A 16,904-nucleotide genomic window follows, 5' to 3' on the forward strand; every position below is an offset into this window, starting at 1 on the left:
TTGCAGGGAATCGCTTCGCGTGACCACAAATCGGCGGCGGTAAGGATTTCCCGTTCAACCGAGGGAATCTTGGCGCGAGGAGAGGCTTGAGCCGGCAGCGCGTGAAGCTCACCGTGGCAAAGTTCGCCGGAGATGAGATCTGTCGGGCGGCGCGGCGCGAGGAAGAAGACGACGTGGGTGAGAAGGTGAAAGAATGAGAAATTACCGCGGGCGAGGGTTATATATAGGCCACGCGCGGAGATTCGGGATTCGGATCCAACGGTAGAAACGGAACGGTCGCACCGTTGATGGATGACACGTGTCTTAGGTCAAGTGCGGTAAAACGACGTGGAGGTAACTTAACCATGCACTCCTGAGATTTCCGGCTAAAGATTTGCATCTGCGAAAATTTAGCGCGGGAAAAAAGGAAGGTGTGCGCGGGAAAAGCGGGGTCTCCGTTGCAATACCTAATCTGAAGACGAAGGATTTCCGAATGAATGAACCCGGAATCAAGTAAAAAGTTTTGAAGCTCTTCAAGATTCTATTCGTTTCCGAGCTGAATGAAGTTGGAGGAATGATGAATCTCGGAGAACTTCGGGGGCTACTGTTGTGGGTATACTTTATGGGTATATCAATGACATGGCTTGGATCCGGCAAGCCCGGGTGGCCCACCGACGGTGATGGTGGCATGTGGCCCATCGGGCGGCCCAGTTGCTGTTGATCGTGAAGGATGAAGTCCAGCCCAGGAACGAGGAGCCAGATCTTAACCGACCTACGAAGGAGGCCGGATCCGTGGAGGCCCATAAAGTATCCGGATCCAGCAAGGCCTAGAAGGAAGGCGGATCCTTGACGTACACGGCAAGATATTGTACCGTAGTTAGGTAACTTGTATTCCAGCTAGGACTCTCCATGTAAACCCTAGATCCGTGCGCCTATATAAGCCGGATCCCGGGAGCCCTAGAGGCACAACCACAACTCATTGTAACAACGCGAAAGCGCCCAGATAATTCCAAACAAGCAGCAGTAGGCCCTGTCATCGTGCAGGTGTTCCGAAGCTGGGTAAATCGCGTACCACCGTCCCGTGTGCACTCCGCCCTATGGCCCCTACTTCTTCTCCCCCTCGTGAGGATCCCTCCTCCGGGGTACCGTCGATTAGGCAACGACAAGTGGGTCTCTCTTGGGTAGTTGGTCACTCAAATCAACATAGCTGTCTAGGCTAAAGAAAGGTGTAGTGTGTTGTGGTTGTGCCCTCAGATCACGCATCCGAGCTTGGACTTTATCAGGGTCCGTGAACTCAGCTAGCATGTGATCAATCTCACTCCTCATCTTCATGTGTAAAAGGTACATCGTGGTCAATAAAGACTTACAGCTATCCATGTGCTGTGTTGCAGCTTCAGGACTTCTGTGTGCCAATACCATATGATTCAGAGTGGGGTCCTCATCTTCCTCGGCATGAGGTATATGAGAATACTCTGAACATAGCAGTTCTACTGACTTGTGCTGCCTTATCTCAAGGATTGCCTTGAATAGGGCCATGTGATAGGTTGTGGTGATGGTTTTGGCTTCTCCGTATGGAATTATGCGACTCATCATCAGTTGCATCGGTAGTTGAACCGATACTCTGCACTTGGCTAGGATTTCCCCATCATAATAGGTATACTTGATAACAGGTATCCGTGTTTCACAATGGAGTTCCTTCAGCATCCCACGCAGGAGATCTGTGATTGGTCCATCATAATCACCGAGCCATCCCTCAACCTTCCTCAAAGTCCTCTTAGGAAACGTGTTCGCCATTATGGATGTATACAAAAGCAGAATATTAGTAGTGATAAGGCATCATAATAGCTATAATAAAGAATTATCGCACTAAAAGATATGGTTTTACTATTCTCATGTGAATAATCACCATATTTCTAGAGAATCCTTTACTATTTCTACTTGACTCCTACAGGTTTCTTCCCTATACAAGGTTTTTCCAACCTAAGGTCGCAACATTTGCTCTGATACCAGCTGCGGTGACCCAGCATACCACTGCATGTTGTAGTATACAAGTCGTTGATATGATCTTTGTGAAGGGACTTCTTCACAATTGCCATATCCCTCAGAGTGGTACAACAGAAACATTGTAGGTCATAACACTCCATATAATTATTACAAACATTGTCTTAACAAGTTGGCATTCTCACAGGTCATATGAGAACACCCTAAGATACTACTTAAGTACGATTACAACTCATAACCATATATGAAAGAGAGCTCAGCAACTTATTTAGGTAAGTTCTACGCTGCTCGGCTCTATGATACTAGGTATATCACTACTCCTCTGCCTCCGTGTCGTCGGGTCCGTAGACTATCCCATAGTCTACTCCTTCAACTCCGCCGGTAAGATCAGGTTCCTCGTAGACCAGCTCATAGCTTCCTTCTGGTGCTCCATCGGCGATGGCCTCCACTTCCGGATCACAGTCTAGCAAGGGTGTCGAAAGAAAGTGAGTACAGGGGTACTCAGCAAGTTCAAAAGAGTAAAAGGTGTTTGATGCACTAGCTACGACCATTGATCAGGAAATCGCAGGTCAATGCATGTTTCGAAATCATTTCTTCAAAAGGTTGCTTTTATTATGAAAACTATGCCCGTCAGTCTTCACAGGTTGACCAGAACTTCGTGGAGATCCTTTCCTGCCGCGTTCGCAGTTCCCTTCCCGGAACAAGGAGTGACAGCCACAATTTGATACACTCTGCAGAGGTGCGTTACTTTTCCCATAAGAGATCCCATCCTTTTTGCCATCCGCAGGGACTTGCCCCCGTTCACACTTCCTTTGGTGTGAGGCCAGGTATGAAAATCCAAGCCCACACCGCCTTCTCCGCGACCCTACAAACCCATCCTTTTGTCCAACCGTACACCCCCAGTAGACATCTCCCGATCATACGACTTTACTCACGGTGTACTTTGGACAATCCATCATAGACCGTAGAGCCCGTCATCCCCACGGATGGAGATTTAAAAGGCCATCTCAACCTACGGCAGTGCCTCCAGCACCCTGCAGCTCTACCAGTCCGTTGGCGTGCAGGAGGGAAAAGATACGGTTGGCTTCCCTAGAGCCATTATAGATCTTATGGTTAACGCGGTATGTACGGCGCTAGAATCACTGGACGGCATTGGTAATTACTCCTAGGTTAATATAACCCATGCAATGGAACCTCCACCATATCAACACACACCATGGTTCCATTGCCAGCCACATATTCATATTCATAATTGGAAAAGTAACATTTTATTTGCCATGCAGGAATGGTAAGTATATAGCTTTGCATTAAAGTAATAGAAAATACTCAAGTTGGTATGAGCAAGGGTGGACTTGCCTGTGGACTGCGAGATAGTGCAGTTCAATGCAGTGGATGGAACCTGGACCTCGGGTTCTGTAAGAAGCATCATTGTCCGGTAAGGACAATGTTATAAAATCCAAATAATGCAGTCATGAATGTATTATTTCATGTGGAATCCCTCTACCCCAATTATTTATTACAATTTTGGGTTGAATTAAGATTCATGCCTTTGGCAGTAATTTGCAATTGCTTTTATGTGTAAAAACACTTTTATCTCATAAAGAACAATGGTTCATAGTAATATTACTTTACCCTTGTGATTCATTATTAATTTCAAAATAATTTGAAATAATAGAGTTGCCTCTATATTTTTAGAATAAAAGAATAGAGTATTTTCCTTTGGAAAATATCTTTCTTTAATAGAATGGACTTGGAATAATAGAATTTCATTTTGAAATGTTTGAAAATAAGTATTTGAACTTATTTGAGATTTTTCCTTGATTTTTAAATACAAGGAAATAATGGTTTAAAATTCCAAGTTTTAATTCAAATTCATAAAATTCCAAAATTTGAATTTGTTTCCTAAATTATATTTCTTATTTTATTCTTGTTAAGAATAATTTTTCATTCACAAATCCAATTTTTAATGGATTTTTAGAGGTGTATTTTATTTACTAAAATTTGGTGAAATTCTGGGTATTTTCCAAAATGTGAAAAGACTAAAATACCCCCTGGTCCTTATTGGGCCAGCCCACTTAATTAGGCCCATTGGGACAGCCCACCACGGCTTGTCCCAAAACGGGTCGATGGCGCCATTGCGGCCCACCTCACTCACTCACCCGCTCTCTTCTCTCTCACTCGACCTAACCCTAATCGTTCTGGCGACGCACGTGGCGATGGCGTCGCCGCCATGGCCGCCGCCGTGCTCCGGCCACCTCAGTGCTCCCCTGACCTCGCCACCTACATGATCTGAACCACCGCGTGACGATCTATCGATCTGTCCGCGTGGTTCCTTCGATTTCTTCCTCCTCTGGCGGATCGCCTCCTCTCTGGATCTCGTGGTGAATCGCCTCCGGCGATTGACTAGCTCCGGCGAGCTCGCGTCCTCGCCGTCGACGTGTGCGCGTCTCCGAGACTGACCTGGCGCGGGTGCTGTGCTTGCAGCACCTATGCCGTCGTCTCTGGTGCTGTGCTGCTGGTGGTGTTCGTCGGCGTAACGCCGGCGTCTTCCTTGGCTTTCCAGCTGCTATGGCCGCGCGGGCACTGCCTCTCCATGTCATAGCCTCTGCCACCATGCACGGGTAAGGTCTCCTGCTCCTCCTCCTCCTTCTCAACTCTATCTCTGTGTGCCTCCCATGCCTCTATGCTTCTTCTACCTGTTGCTCTACAGCCTCCTGATGATCCTATGATCATGCAGAGCGTTGCTGTTGCTGCCTATGCTTCCTATGCTTCTCTTCTGCAAGCTCTGGCCAATCTACCAAGCTTTGGTTACTAGCCAGTGTGTGCTACTTGCTGTGCATGCCCTATGTTGCTTACTTACTACTCCTATCATGCTATGAACTTGCTATGCCATGTTGTACATGCTTATGAGCTTGCTTGTGCTTACTGGCATCTTATGCTTGCTTGTCTAGGTGTATTGCTATGCATCTGTGACACTTGTGAATGCCTGTGATGCTTGTGAGGTGCTTCTGTGCCTTCTGTGTGATCCAATAATCCATTGGCTCAATAATTTACGTTGGCTAGACTCTCAGTGTTGCTTGACTTGCTTTAATTGATCCATTTGATCAATCAAATGTCAGTGGCTTGGTTTTCTTACTGCTGCTGCTACTCAAGCATGCTATTGCTTCTGTGTGTGTGTGCTGCTGCTCTTCCTAGCCTTCTGGACTTGATCCAGTAGCTATGATGCAGTGACATGTGCTTGTGTTGCCTCCAGTGTGCTACTGTCAAAATATGGCATGGATTTGTTATGTATTCATGCTTGAATGAATTAATTAATGATGAACTGCTTATGTAGTAATGATTAAATGACTTGCTGTGTATGATTTTGCTTTCCATAATTAATTGGCAAGTAAATGGAGTCTGAATCCCTTTCTGGATAATGATGCTTTATTATTTGGCTATGCTTTGGATGGTTTTATGTTTGATGTGACCTCAGTGATCTTGCTACTGACTGGTTGCTCACATAGTTGGCTAGATCTTATTGGCTACTCATCTTTGCTTGCATATTTGGGGATCATAATCAATTTGAATGCCAATATGCTTGCCTGTGAAGAATTCTAGGGTTTTCCTGATGGTTGCATGCTTAGGATCTTGCTGTGTAGTCTTGGTAGCTGTTATACCATGCAATTCATCTACTGGTGCTGTCTGTGCATGTGATCTTGCTAGTGTGTGCATTTGTGCATGATCTCTAGCTGTTGTGCACAAGATTTGTATCTAGATGTTTTCTGTTTTAGTGGCTTTCTAGACTAACAGTGATCCTTGGTGAAAACCAAGTGATGAGCTACCCATTGAGCATCTGCTCAATCCCATGACATATGTCATGCAAGATTGATGGATTAGATCCATTGGATCTTCTCCAGGAACTAGGTTTACCTTGTTCCAGCTCCTAGAGTGAAATGTTTTGTTGATGCAGACTTCTGGTTTCTGTGTAACAGCCCTTCACCTCCAGTTCTTGGTTGATCTTCTCAGGTCACCATGATTTCTAGTGGTTGGTTGGTTGTGTGTTGGGTTGTGCTATTCTTGAGCAAGAACATAATGAACTATGCCTATTCTATCTTCAGCTTACCTTGTGAATCCTTATCTGGTCGACTGTGCACTATTTCTAGGGTTTGTGCCCTTTTATATCATCTCTACTTATGTTCTTGCAATGCCACACAGGCCTGGCTTGCTTTGGTGACTAGGCCAGTGCATGGCCTTGCTGTGGCTCGCTCAGCACACATGAGTTGTGTGCTATCATATGCTGAAACTTGAGCCCTGTGGTGCTCAGGTTTGGTCTGCTGTTGCCCTTATCCTGTGCTGTCCAAGGTTTTGGACATGCACAAGTGTGCAGGACACTTGTTTCTGTCCAAACTGAATTCTTGGCTAACACTAACCCCCTGGCTAGTACTTGTTGTGTTGTTTTGCAGGTTTTGAAGATGAATATGACCATGGAGATATACTTCAAGTCATTTAGTCTAGGTTTTTAGTTTAGGATCAATATTGTAATCTTTATTTTCATTTCTGTTTATTTTCCTTTAATTCTTGTATCAAGAATATTGTAAAGACAATGTAACTTGTGTTGTGATATCAATAAAGCTCAAGTTTTGATTATGAGCTTTTGGTTTATGTAATGTTTATATTCCTGAATAATTGTTGTATTTAATATTCAACTAGGACAAAACCCGTGCTTCGCTACGGAGTAAATTATAAATCTATCCCACCGGGTTGTATTATGGATTGTCACCTAAGACACAAACATTATCCTTCTGCTAGCACTCATCACCCATGTCCAAGGTTATGTCATACACTCGTACGTGTTGTGCTTTTTGTTGCATCGTTCTCTCATTGTTCCCGTTGCACCACCCATCGAGAATTTATGATAAACTAAAATGTGAAGCTTTTAAAAGAAACAAACAAAAGTGGCCATGAGTTGCATTGGGAGAAACAAACGCTCCATGAACAATGCGCGTAGTGAGGTGCCGACCACCATAACCTCCGCGAGAGTGGCCATCTAGCAGCTAGCCGTGGTTGACTCCAATCCGTGTCAGATTGACACAGCAGCCGCCTGAGCCGCGCATGCTGGACCACGCAAGTCGAGGTTAGTGCCCTTGGCTCTCTTTCTCCTTCCTTGAAAAATCGCCACATAATCTCTCCCCCGTGCTCTCCTTCTCCTTCCTACCAAAATCCCCACAAAATCTCTCCCCTGTGCTCTCTTTCTCCTTCCTGCCAAAATTCCCACAAAATCCCACGCCGCTGGTGACGGCGAGGCGCCCGTTCTCGGCAGCCTGGTTGTTCTGGTGAGCAACAGCACGCCCCTTTTGGTCGCGTGCCCCCTCCTTTTCGTCGTTGACCTCTCCGGATCAATTTTGGTCCCTGACTCTGGGTAATCAGGCCGAACGCGTTGGCGTCAGCACACATGTTTCCCCTTCTGGTGGCGCTTCCTCCATCCCCGCCGCTAGTCAGGCAGCGGCAGCAGCGGTGATGGGGCGAGCGGCGCAGCAGTCAATGGCAATCAGGGGCAGGTGGCGGCGTTTGGGGAGAGGAGAAACAAATAACCAACCGCTGTATTATGTGATTTGGTGGGAGGACAATTCTGTCTATAAAATGTTGGATGAAAAGTTTAGCAGAAACCGTTACAACGGGTGAAAGAAAAAAAGATACACTAACCACATGAGTAGGACTAATAATCATGCACCACTCAGATCTATATCCTCTATATCACTTTTTGTGCGTGTTCTTTTTATTGCAATAAAGAACAGCATATTACAAGCTAAATGAGGAGTAACTAAAAATTGCCACAATATTCTCACGATTTGCATAATGCAAAAAGGCTATGGAAGCAAATAATAATACCAGGCAAGTTTGATCTGATTTAACATGAGTCAATGCAACCACAATGGAGAAAACCAAATAACTATGGAATGACGCTAGCTATGCAACCACAATAAAAAAAAACTATGCCTATAGAAAATCGATTTCGTAAGCATGAAAACATTCGCTTGAGTAAATATATAGATAGAATATATAGATTAGGCCAGAAAATGTGAGGCAACCGGCACTATTCTTAGACAACAATTGTGGTGTTTTTTTTTGCTTACTGGCTTTTTCCCTAGCATCCAAACCTCATATTTTTCCATGTTCTTAACGCAAAAACACTTACAAAAGGATCAATACCACATGAGCGAAGGTAGGTGCATATTTTAGGCCGTAAGTAGGGCTGCACCGAAACTGTTATTGGAATTAGATAGCCAGCGAATTACCTGACCATGGTGCGTGTTTGTGGTCGTGTTCCCAAAAAACGTATGCATCTATCTGCACTTCCTCCACCAAATGCAAGAAGGCCATTCAGATGAACTCACAATCCTGCCTGTAATAAAATAGCTCACAATCCAATCTGTAAAGAAATAGTTGACACATCCACATAATAAAACTGAACTTGCATCTGCACTACAATTGAACAGCTTTCAATACCGTATTAAAAATGAACTGTCTCTCAATCTTGTCCAACGACAGCGAAATTAAAGATCCATCTGTATTTTAAACCAAACTCTGTTTTCCCTTCTTTTCACAGCCAAAAACATGCGACAGAGTCTCTCAAGAAAGAATTGTCAATTTCCTCTCATAAATTCAGATAAGTTTACAGTACCATATATACTACTGTCGATTCCTCTCACTGGGCTCGCGGTAGCCTGGCCATGGAGGAACGGATCTGGTTACACTCTTCCGAGGACGGCGAGCATGCGGAGGATGCTGATTGAATCGAATAGAGCGGCGACGATGGCCAAGACCCTCGCGACGGGCTGTACTCCTCCGCATCCTCCCTGGTCATGGAGGTAGGGGCTCTCCCTCTCCTCTCTCTCCCAGGCTAGCGCTACATGCTCCGGCGCCGGCAGCCTCTATATTCAGCTTCCTCTGCCTCTGCTCGCCACCGGCGCGGTCTCGACAAGCCACCGGCCAGAACTGCCATCAGAGCGCGCCCCTGATACGAGGAGGTTGAGTAGGTGCGCCCCTGTGCAGCTCGAGCCCTCCAGCAGCGGCGTGGTTGCGGACTCGCCATGGACATGGATCATAGCAGGCAAACAGTTAACCTCAACTCAAAGTTCTGAAATCAAAACATCAAAGAAGCACTCCCATCAGACAGGGAACTTTGGGCGCTCGGTGGCAGCACACAGTCCTCTCCGCGTGGGCATCACCATCGCCATGGTTGGCCATCCGGACGCGCTCCATCGACAGCACGCGCCTTCCGCTGTCAGAAGCGGAGCGCCGTCGAAGGAGGCGTCGAGCATGATGGAGAACCTCCGAGGCCAGGCCGGCGCGGGTGATGATTTCGGTGTTCCGGTCGCCACTCGATTGGATCTTCTCCGTTCAGTTACATGGACAGCGCTTACTCGATCGACCGGCTCCGAGCAAGAGAACTCTCTTGACGTACGGATACTCGGATAGTGGAGGCTTCATAGTCCTCAGGCTAACCATGTTGTCGTCCTTCTCATCATCTTCTTCGCAGGAGTGCCGGTCCGTGGTTATGACAGGGGGCAGGTGCCGAGTCCGCACACCAGCACCGGCGGCGAAAGCTACATTAAGCGAACAACTCCTTGGCAGCGGCTAGAGGCTCGGCTACGTCCTCCCCGTACACATACTTGAACATATCATCTGCAGGCCTGCAGCATGAACTCCTGCACCTCGGTGCCAAAGAGTACGCCGCCACGAACTTGGGTTCAATCGTATCCCGACGAAAAAGACCCTAACAGAAGTCGATCGATTCGCTACTCGCCAGCTATCTGATCTAGTTGGAGAGTATATATTGTTTCAAAAAAAAAAGTTGGAGAGTATATAATGACACGACCTGCACGGGCTGGGTACGGACTCCTGGTTAAGAACTGCCATGTGCCACGAGACTATTTTGTGGAAAAGAGATCGATCGGCTACGTGAGTGGACGAGGTATGAAAACACCACCAACGCGACGGACACGGAAGAAGGCGTAAACAATGTTGGACGAAAGCGTAAACATGACGGACCAAACCAAGGAAACGCTAGCTCCTTTATTATTAGGTATAGATTTGAATTCAAAGTCATTTGAATTCATAAGTTGTATTTAAATTGTGAATTCAATTTCTATATTCATTATTGCTTATTGTTTAATATTCTCAATGCAATATTACTTGTCAAATGAAATCAATTCCTAAATCAACAAGATACAAAAGAGATCATGTCGAAATTTCACTAACTCACCTTGCCTAACCCTAATTGCAAAATGAGAGAGAACCTCGATCCCTCTTAGGTTTAGTTGCAATAAGGTGCGAAAATTTCCCTCGTTTTGCGATGAAATGCACATCCCATTTCTAAATCTACCCTTCGTTGTTCCTATGTTCTGGGTTATTACAGGCGGTTTCAGCTTGGTGGAGGCTCTTTCGAAGTTCTCCAACAGAGGCAGCGTCTTGTTCAGCCTTCTCGTGAGCTTTTTCACTTTGCTCTAGCTTGAGGGTGAGATCATCGGCGCGCTTATTAGCTTTTGCGAGAGCATCTAGTGGAAGGAAACAAGGCAAAAACGCTGAGACAGCTAGCAATATAGTTTCCTTGGTGAAAAAATAAGGAAGAAAGAAAGGCGTACCTTTCAAACCTTCGACAGTGTCTCGGTACCCAATAAATTGAGTACCAAGGCTGATGAAGTGCTTCATAAGAGGCTGTCGACAAAAAAACAAGAGAAAAGTTCAAAAACAGGGAAACTTGACAAGTAATGGAAAAGAGCAGCAAAAATACTTACATCATACAAAGGAGGTATCGTTGAACTTCCGGCCAACAAGCCTAGTTCCTCGCCAAGTTCAATCCTCGCCCTTTTTGGCGAGGGGGCTCGGGGGCTGGCGATTGGAGCCGACGTTTCCAAGTCCGGACGAGGAGGCGAGGTTTCCTACGTTGCACGGCGAGTCTCCAAAAGAACCAAAGTTTGTGACGTGCTCGTAGGAGCAGTCACATTGGCAGCGGGTTCTTCTTCTTCTTCGCCACTATCCACAAAAGATAGTATGAGAAAGTGTACAAACAATATGAAAAAAAGGAAAAGAAGGCAGGGTAGCTTACGAGCTAACGAGAGCATCCTCGTAAGGATGGAAGGCCTCCTCCTCCTCGGGAGCAGTTTCTTCGGCAGGTGGTACGCCGGGTTTGGAGGTGCCGGAGTCTTCGACATCTCCCCTTTTCCTCCTGTTCTTTGGGGAAACAGCCGAAGGGAGAGAGTGTACCGACTCGGAAGCGTCGGATTCAGTATCTCTTTCAGAGGAAGCCGCGGATTTTTGAGATCCTACGACTTCACTCTCAGGGTGAGAAGTACCCTGTGCATCGTCAGTAACGACGGTACGTTCATCGACCTCCCCACCTTCAGGAAGGGGAGGCAGGGAGGATAAAACTTGATGTTTCTGAAGAAGAAAATTGTCAACAGAAAGTTCAGCAAGATAGTAGTCGAAACAATAAAACTCGGGAAAATAATTTGCGCAAGATGGCAGTCGAAAAACATAATTGCGAGATGCCAAGTCATTTACCTTGGGAAGAGGATTGGCGCTGGTGTACGGCTCTACTCGGCAAGAAGATGGAACTGAATCTTTCTTGCTTAGCGACGAAACACGTCGGACAAGCTTTTCCAAATCCTTCACAGGGAGATCTTTGGATATGCGGTCGACGTCTTTCTCGCCAGCATACAGCCATAGAGGGTTTTTGCGAGCCTGTAGAGGCTGCACCCTAATCCTAAGGAAATGCGCAGTAATCTGAATACCCGACAATTCTTTGCCTCAGGTATTCTGCAGCTCATGGATGCACTTCATCAACGCATCTGTCGCCATTTTCTCTTCTTCGGTGGCTTCTGCATCCCAGGATCGGCGCCGAAGAATTTTTGCGCTACCATCAAAGGGGGAGATGTTGTATTCCTGCGAGTCAGAGCATTCCTCACGGACATATAGCTATCTCCTGCGCCACCCTTGGACGGAAATTTGACGTCGAAATAATCGACGTCAGGACGGACACAGATAACAACACCACCTATATTGTAGGAGATGTTGTGGGAGCTATTGCGGCGAATGCAGAAAATGCGTTTCCACAGGGCCCAATTCGGTTGGGTACCGAGAAAGCATTCGCAGAGCGTGATGAAAATAGAAATATGAAGGATAGAATTGGGAGTCAGCTGGTGCAGCTGCAGACCATACACAAAGAGCAATCCACAAAGGAATTCATGGATAGGAGCGGAGAGACCACGAAGGTGGTCAACGAAGGTTACCCGATGTTGGATCGGGGGCGTCGGGAAGCTTTCTTCACTGGGGAAGATCAGCCCTCCCTCCTTCATCAAGCCAAGCTTCTTCATCAGGTTCGCGTCTTGGTTTGAGATCTTGGATCTCTCCCACTCGGAAACCTCTAGATCTGGTGTCGCCATGCTTGCCTCGGGGTTGGTGTGCTTGGTGAGCCTCACCCGCGGTGGCATCAACGTTGGTACTAGAGATATTGAGGATGAGGAAGAGCGCTGGAGCTTGTTTGGTTGCAATGGAGGTTTTTGGAGAGAGAGAGGATATGAGCGCGACGCAGCCAAGGGGATAACAGGAGGAAGAAGAAGGCTATTTATAGCAAGCCAGCGAAACACCGCGCCGTTGGATGGTACGAGAATGGATTTGATTCCCTACACGTGTGTCCAGGGGTAAGAAAGTTTTACTTAGAGGTAACAAAACAGGCGCCACAGTGCGCGTGCCAGAAAAAGCGGAGGACGTGTGTCCCCCACTTGCGTAACGTGTCAAAAACCACAGACTTTCGGGCCTACAAGTCAGTGACAGGACAGAACTCGCGTTTTCCCGATACAGTGATCGTGGCCATCGTCAGCGCTGATGTCACTTTAAGGAAAAATTTCGACTGCGGTGTTTTGAGGTTTGGTAGCGGAGGAGCATCATTGGTAACTTCGAGAGCCTTTGATCAAATACAAGTTTTTGTTCAAACGCTCGGGGGCTACTTTTAAAAGGAGTTTTGATAAAGGAGTATCATTGGAGTTGGTGCAAAAAATACAAACATTGACTTACAGTTATCATCCGCAACAACGTCATTCAAGAGAGAATTTTGGGTAGCTTTATCAAGGATTTCGACTGGGAAATTTCGAGTATGTCAACAAAGAAAAGATGAGAGTCAGTGATCAAATACAAGCATCCGCTCATATGCTCGGGGGCTACTCTTATCAGAAATATTGTTTATATTTCTGATAAGAGGATAAGGCGGATGATAACAATATAGAGTTGTTCAAAAATAAGGCAAAATGAGCCTACAGCCAAGTATAAATACTCGACTGTAGCCTCGGGGGCTACTCCCATCGGGAGCGCTGGTCGCACACCCGATGAAAGATAAAAGATGAAGCTGACAATATAGTGACAGCAATACTAAAAAGGTGAGCCTACAACCAAGTACAAGCACTTGGTTGTAGCCTCGGGGGCTACTCCCATCGGAAACGCTGTTCACGTACCCGAATAAATTGAAGAAGTCATGGTAAGCATATTTTGAGTTATGGAATAACTCTTCATATACTCCCATCGGGAGGACAAGATAAACAAAATACAAGTAATCCATTGATTCGAATAAATGTGCTATTCCAGCAGCCGAAAAAGGCACTCGGCAATATATTCTCATAGCGCCTCAGTCGCGATTTAATCTCTGAATGCCGCAGAACTTTGCGAAGGTAAGACCCCGCGATCCATCCTGTGCGGCGTGGCATCGCCTCAGAATGTGTTTTGCTACTTTTTCCGTGTCAACAGATGCGAAGAAAAATCCTAACGGACGCTTTAGGTACCCGATAAAACATAACTGGATTCGGCATCTAGTAAGACCTTAAGCGGCACATGTCGAATTACGCCAGTATCCCGAGATCATGTCCAGGGACGTGATCTTGAAGTAGGTTTTTGCGGGATTGCCACAAGAGCAGTTAACTGGTACCTGATCCGTCAGATGAACTAGCCCCAACTACCGTTATCCCTGTACAATATATGATCATTTTATGAAAGTTATTTATTGACTCGAAGAAATCATATGATAATTGTACAGATGGAGATTTTCCCTGATTCTTCGATTCAAGCAAAGTCTCGGGGGCTACTGACATAGGCATCCCCAATGGGCCTGCCGAAGAGGGTACCCGGGGTTTACTGAAGGCCCACGAACCAAAGTCTATGAAGCTCAGAAGCCCAATTAAGAGATAGTTTTGAAAAGATAGAGTTGTATTAGGAATAAGACTTGTAATTATTACGGGGCGAACTCAAAGAGTCTCCCGATTTCTGTAACTTGTACATCACGAAACCTTCGGCTCCGCCTCCTATATAAGGGGGAGTCGAAGGACAAAGAGAGGATCGATTTCATTGTCAACACAACCCTAGTTTTCTAGCAGTCGAGTACTTTTCCGGCTGAACCCTTGAGATCTACTTGCCCTCTACTTCCTACTAAAACCCTAGTCTACAATCTATAGGCATTGACAAGTCGATACCTTGTCACTAGCCCACGCTCCACTAAGCGGTTGCCTTGAGGTCGCAACCGGCACCTCTACACAAAGCTTGGGGCACACATCCACAACCAAACTGGAGGCTCCCAAGATGTAACCACAAAGCTTTACACGAAGAGCAACGTCGAGGTCACCTCACAAAGATCCACTAAGAATATTGATGAAACACAAATTCCTTTGGTGGAAGAGTAGATCTAGGTCATCTCTACCAAATCCTCAAGTATGGTGGAGTTTGAGTGGAGGGGTAGAGAGATCTAGGATTTTTTAGCTCAACAATGGTGGTCTCAGATTTGGTATTTTCATTGGTGAAGACCATTGGAGAGGAAGAACCTTTTATACCCCCGGAGGGGATCCTGCCGTTGGAGATGTTGTGACCGGTAGTACTGGCCAGGTTGGGCCGGTACTACCGGCCGTGGTTGATGTGGCGTGGAGGAGGAGCAGCCGCGGGCGAAGGGGAGACCGGAGGCTTCGGCCGAGGGTGGGCGGTACCTCCGGCCGGGCCGGGGTGGAGCCTCCGGCCTCGGTACCGGTCCGGGTACCGGCGAGGCGCCCCAATCCCCTTGACTCTCTATGTGAGCAATCCTGCCTAAGCGGTACCGCGGGTGGTACCGTGCCCGGAGGCTCCGGGCGTGGGAAGGCCGGTGGTACCACCGGCACCTCCGGCCGCTGGCCCCTCCATTTCCATTTCCTTCTCCTTTTGTTCTTTGCTTTCTTTTCTTTCTTTCTTCCTTCTTTTCTTTCTTCCATCTAAGCTCAAATATGAAGATCATTTCATTTCCCGGAAATAATAACTTCAAGCTCTTGAACTTTTGGGCACAATGATCATTGCTAAACCTTCAATTCTTATACAAAATAATTAGTTAAATATAACCATTGGCATCAACACCAAAACCACTTACTTAAGGAGATATGTTCTTTCAATCTCCCCCTTTTTGGTTTCTTGATGACAACATAAGATTTGCATAAGAATTGAGTATTGAGCAAAATTTATAAAATGGATATAAGCTCCCCCTAGACATGTGCATCCAATTAACATTGCATTTGAATAAGAAGCACATCATCTAGGATCAATATTCTCTAACATTTTATAGACTAATCAACAAGTGCAAGGTGCAAGGGGTAAGCAATCAAATCCATCACTTGCACTTAAGTAGAGACAAATCATATGTGAGTAAAGACATGTGTTGAGTTTAGAGATCATACCACAAGTAGTCCACTTAGTCTTTACCATAGATAGCTAGATAGATAGCAAATGTCTCACACATAAATAGATAGCCCATATGTCTCACACACATAGATATGGTCCATAAAACATAACAAGATAGTTCACAACAACTAATAACCATAGGTCACAAGCATAAAAAGTCAAAGAAAATCGCAAGCTTGTGACTTCCCATGCAAATCCCGTACGAATCTAATAGAACTCTTCTCCCCCTTTGACATGAAGATGCCAAAAAGGTTGAAAAGCGATGCTGTCGTCCCGAGAGACTCAAAGGAAGTCCCCGCCAATGTTTGAGTCGACACTGTAGGAGAGTCTGTCTTCACCATCAGACCACTGGCAGTGAGAAGAAATTCACTGGGGGTTTGGAATGATATTCTCTTTAGATCCTAGAGGAGACACTTCCAAACCAAGCTTGCTCATGATGCTCTTCTGGCGGCGTCGAGCTTTCTTCTCGGCCACATAGGAGTCATACATACGCTCCTGGATATCCAGCTGAAGACAGAAGGTCTTCTTCACCTTGATCTTGAGCTTGGTGTACCAAGATGGCTCGAGCAGAATGTCATATATGGAGTTGGGATTTTCCCCAAGTGTCATACGGAGGAGTGGTACACATCTCTTCAGCAGTATGTCAACAATTGAACAGTAGCCCAAATCAGCTTGGCAATTGCGTCTGAGGAATGAACCAGACAGATCCTTGCATGCGAGTTCAATTTTTGTGAATGTGGAGACGGGGAATTACAATGAACGAGCTTCATGTACAAATACACTTAGAAAAAATAACCACATAATAATATAATTTAACTAAATGATTTTTTGATGTAAACATTTATGTATATATTTACAATTGCACTTTGCATATTTTGCAGCAGAGGTTAAGTTAAGTTATGTTATACATTGCTATTAAAAGACAATTTTTTCTTAAACGAGTTAGTCCTTAGATACGAGAAAATAATGAACTCACATCCTTTAAAGGTTTCATTTTACCACTTGGACAAACTTAAGTCTGTATATCTGTTTCGGTGCATTTTAGGTAACAAATATATTAGAGGCCAGTTTCGATTTCTCGAGTGCCAGATTATGCATCTTAAGTGCAAGAAATCAAAATTCTAGATTGTACGAGGTGTCGTCCATAAAAGAGTTTATCCTCAGATATTCAGTGTTAGTCGTCACGCGAGACTCTAAAAACA

The sequence above is a fragment of the Lolium perenne genome, chromosome 1 (assembly GCF_019359855.2).
Source record: "Lolium perenne isolate Kyuss_39 chromosome 1, Kyuss_2.0, whole genome shotgun sequence".
In the NCBI taxonomy this organism is placed as follows: domain Eukaryota; kingdom Viridiplantae; phylum Streptophyta; class Magnoliopsida; order Poales; family Poaceae; genus Lolium; species Lolium perenne.